This window comes from Theropithecus gelada, chromosome 8 (assembly GCF_003255815.1).
Source record: "Theropithecus gelada isolate Dixy chromosome 8, Tgel_1.0, whole genome shotgun sequence".
NCBI lineage: Eukaryota > Metazoa > Chordata > Mammalia > Primates > Cercopithecidae > Theropithecus > Theropithecus gelada.
This window is the reverse complement of record NC_037676.1, coordinates 65,422,558-65,427,474: the sequence shown is the minus strand read 5'-3', so window position 1 is coordinate 65,427,474 and position 4,917 is coordinate 65,422,558.

Sequence of the window (4,917 nt, the reverse complement as noted above, 5' to 3'; positions counted from 1 at the left end):
GAGCTTGACATTGAAGTAGGAACTAGAAAATCAGGGCTTTTATAAAGTCCTGATTCTCTCACTCACTTGGGAAAGTTATAGCCTTCCAGGCTGTTTCTTCATCTATAAACAGGAAGATGAGATTAAATGACCCGCATAGGTCCTTTCCAGCACTCTATGATCTCAGGGTAAATCACACTGTATTCCTCCCCCTTATCTGACCCAGAAAAAAAAAAATCTGGTTTAAATGAGAGTCAAAGGTAATTTTGGAAAGAAGAAAACAAGGAATGAAGGGGGGAGGGGGAGAGAAGGCAGCTTCACAAGAGCAGCCAAATCGAGTATTAAAGTGGAAATGGGGATATTATCAAGTAGTCAACGTTCCCTTTGGTAGGAAAAATGTAAGTCACATGGCTTTCTTTCAAGCAGTTACTAGTATCACCAGTTTCACAGACTGACTTCTGGCTCCCTAGCAAAGCTGTCATTGCAGCATCAACAGTAATGATCCATTTGTCACAACTTAAGAATGAGCTTGGAGGATGGTCAATGACTCATTCAATCAGTAGCTGTTAAGGATGCTATGTGCCAGGCAGTGTTTACAGCAATAAAGAAGACAAAGTCCCTTCCCTCATGAATCTCGGTTTATAAAGATAAAGCCATGCACAAATTAACTTTAGATAATTTCTATGAAGTAAATAGAGGATAAGAAAATAGAGGACAGAGTTATTATTTTAGACAGTGATCAAGGACATACTCACTAAGAAAGTGTGATTTTAGCAGACTCGTGCAGAAGAGAAGAAACATCTGACACAAGCAGAGAGGAGAGAAAAACCTTGAGGTAGAAATGCATGTGAAAGTTTGAGGGAAGACAAGGAAGCCAGTGTGGCTGGAGCACAGTGACAAGGCAGAAGATGGGGTGAGTTGACACGTGAGAGGAAGTCCGGGGTGGTTAAAAACAGAAGAGTGCTGCGTTGGACAGAGGAAACACAGTGAGGTGGAGAAGAGGAAGCAATGACGACAATTTCCTCTGCTTTTGTTACCTCTACCTTTGCTTGGAGTTTGATGAGTTAATAAATTAGTAGTACTGAAAGTAGAGCAGAGGGAAAAAAAGGAAGCTTTTTTTCCCTGGGAGAGTTGGGGTTAGGATAGACAAGGAAGATTAAGGTTAAACAAACATTTCCTTTCACATACTAAGTATCTTCACAAAAATCCCTTAAAAATATAAATCCATACAAATTTATGACACGTTTGTAAACACAATTCAAAGCTAATTTTGATTATAAAACTACTCGTTATTTTTATAGGCAATGAATCACCAGATAAGGTAAGAAAATGGTATGAAGCAGAAGCAAAAAAATTCACTGATAACTAAAAGCTGACTCTATAGATTCCAAGTAGTAGATACATTCCTGGAGATGAGAATGTGATTTTATGTTAATAAGGTCAAGGAAAGAGGCTGGTGTGCGTCTGTAGGAGGGTGGGCAGGCCTGTACATGGCAGAGTTGCCCCAAGGCAGGGCTGCTTAAGTGATCCAACAGAACCTCTTGGGAATATCCATTCACGTAGAGGAACTCAAACTGCAAACAGTCCATCACCGACGTGTATCACCAAAGAGCAGTTCTCAAAGGACATCTGCAATGCCAAATTTATATTAATGATAATACTAAGACTTTTTCACTCGTATTCTTTCATATGTATAGTGTTTTCCAGAGGTTTCCATGACAAGAGATATCACAATTTAATGCAGAAGCAGAGATGAAAATCCAGCTGCTTTCCATTAAGTGAAACAATGCTTTACAACTTTTCAGCTTTAATTTCCAATATGGGAAATATCAACCAACACAATCACATAAGCAAAAAGTTCTTTGGGTTCCTCAACAATTTGCATTTAAAGGAGTCCTGAGAATAAGAAGTTTTGCTGCCCAACCTGTTAATAAATGTAAGATTATTATGTATCATCTATCATGAAAATATTACAAATTTGACATTAATAATTTTACTATTAATTATCAGGAGCATACATTAACACCAGATACCTGGGAAAGTGGATCTGAGTATCAAAACCACTCAAGAACCACTTAGGTGGTAGATGCTCATTTGTGTCTATGGTGGGTCTGTGTGACACTCCTGAATTGCGTTTTGAAAAAAAGATAAAAAATGATGAAACTCCTGAGGTTTTCCTTGAAAACGGCAAAAGCTATGACTTCTTTGTGGAGCAGTTTCCTCACCAAACTATAAGAATGAACTAAAAGTGAAAGAGTGGCTGTGGTCTCTATGTGAATAAAACTTTACATTAATTTCTTTTTCAAATGTGAGCCTTTGTTGAAAAGCTGTTCAAAATATCTTCTGTAAAATCTTTTTTATCTGCATTCCTATGAAAATCAACACTGACTGATGTGATTTATTTCTACATGTATATGCTATTGACATACTTTCTTTTTTTAATGCATGACCTTTCAAATACTGCCTGGCAAGTAACAGGAAATTAAAACAAATTCCAAGATAGGTATTTAATGGTTAACTTCCGTTTCCTCAGGCATTTTTTTTTTCCTCATTAAAAGGGAGTATTATGGAGGAAAAAAAGTTAATACAAGCTCTGAGAAACAAAACGTGCCCTTCTAAAAGAAATGATTTACTCATGGCAATTCTCAAGACCTGACATGGTTTCAGAGGCTTTGAATTTAGACACCAAGGCTGGGTGGGGTGGTAGATAGCCTGTAATCCCTGCACCTTGGGAGGGTAAGGCAGGCGGATCAGTTGAGGTCAAGAGTTCAAGACCAGTCCATGCAACATGGTAAAACCCCATCTCTACTAAAATACAAAAAGTTAGCTCGATGTGGTGGCATGCGCCTGTAGTACCCAGCTACTCAGGAGGCTGAGGTGGGAGGATCGCTTGAGCCCAGTAGATGGAGGTTGCAGTGAGCCAAGATCGCGCCACTGAACTCCAGCCTGGGTGACAAAGCCAGACCCTATCTCTAAATAAATAAATAAATAAATAAATTTAGATACCAAGACTTGGTGTTGGGTGCATTTCTTGTCTCCAACATTTCATACAGGAAATATTTCTTACAGTTTAGACAAGTATGTGTTAGCATATTATATTTTCTAAGTAGAATGAATAATTCTTTCTCTTTATTAATTTACAAAGATATCATAACAGCTTATTATTGCATACGTTCACATGCAGCCACATGCAGAAGATGGTCAACTTGTTTAACGCAGAAGAAAAACGTTTTGGGACTTTAAGTGATACAAACCTGCCTTAAACATTTTAGTTTAAAACATTTTAGTTTAGTTTAATACTTTAATTCAATTATGTGATATAGGTCCAAGACTTTTTCTTTAAATAAGTCTATTATTTCAATTCCTTAATACTTTTCTTCTATGAAGCATACTTGTATCCACTAAGTGTTTTCAGTGGAATGAGAAGTGAAAAAACACTTGCAAATTAAAAACCTCCACGTTTCATGATTGTCCCATGGCTTTTAAGTTTTCATCCACCTAATCAGACAACTCACCTTTACCAGGTATTTCCAAAGCAGTCAACTTAGTTTTCTTAGAAACAACTCTTTTTCAGTTGCATTTTATCAACTTACATATTTAAATTTCATAATAAAACCAGTACAACTGGAATCAACAAGTTCAGAAAGAAGCACAAACGACTCTAGGAAGGCATATAAACACGAGCAAACTAGAAAATAGTTATGAGATACAAGTACCAATTGTACTCTCACCACTGGCTGCTTTCCAGGGGACACCAAGTCACTTAATCCAGCAAAGTAGTAATAACAAACAATATATTTGTTGGGGATAGTAGCTTTAATATTAGCATGCAACACAGCATTATGTTGGAGCTTTCGTATTTCATGTGTAAACTTAAGATATAATCTTCCTTTCGAATATTTACTAGAATAGAATTGCCATCTAAGTTTGTGTATACCAAATACCTCTTCCTTTTAAAGTTGCATGACTTCACTGAGGAAATATGGAAGTAACACATCTGCATTAGTGTTTCCATTCTGTAATGATACCAAACAGATATAATGAAGTGCTTACATCTTACTTATATATTTAAATGACACTAAATATCAAGGGGCATTTGTAATAAGCAGATCAAAATACATCTAATTTTTGTCTTTGGCTTAATTTTATTCTATTGTTTACACATTTTCTTACCATTATTCCCCCATGTTTGCTTTCCTTTTAACCTAATTCACCTTTGGTTCTGCCATCTGCTCTAGCAGGATAAGCTCTATATTGTTACATTTTACTTGGAAAAGGCATGGCTGTCACTGAAAACACTGGAAACCAAAGTAGCAAAAACAAAAGATAAGCTATAATTTTACAAAGCTTTATTCACAGTGGCTGTTCTCAGGATCTCAATGATGTAACTCTATAAATTGAAAGTAATCAACTTTGACTACAACCTCTAAGCTGCTAGAAGCAGTAAAGGCTATCCTAAAACATCTTCAATGGCAATCAATAAATTCTAAATTCTCCCAAAGAAACAAAAGAAGATAGTTAACAACTAACTTTTGAGGGCTTGAAATGGGTCCAGGGATTGTACTACACACTTGATAATTACCTCATTTAACCTTTCTGAAATAGGTTCTGTTATCCTTCTTTTATATTTTTTAATTGACCAGAAAATTGACACTTCGAGTTAGTTAAGAAGTGAAACTATGATTCCAGGACAGATCAATCAGTCTCTGAAGTCCAAGGTCTTGGCCATTATATTACACAGCAGGCTCAAAAGTATTTCAAAAGAATTACATCAAAAAGCAGATGCCAAGGTATTTGGAATGTTTTTTCAAGGGAATGCACCATTCTAACCATAATATATTATGGTTTATCTCCCTCAGCTAAATCTGAATGACTGTTTCTAACTACACCATAAGATCAAGATATTTTGCTTTTTTTTTTTTTTTTTTTTTTTTTTTT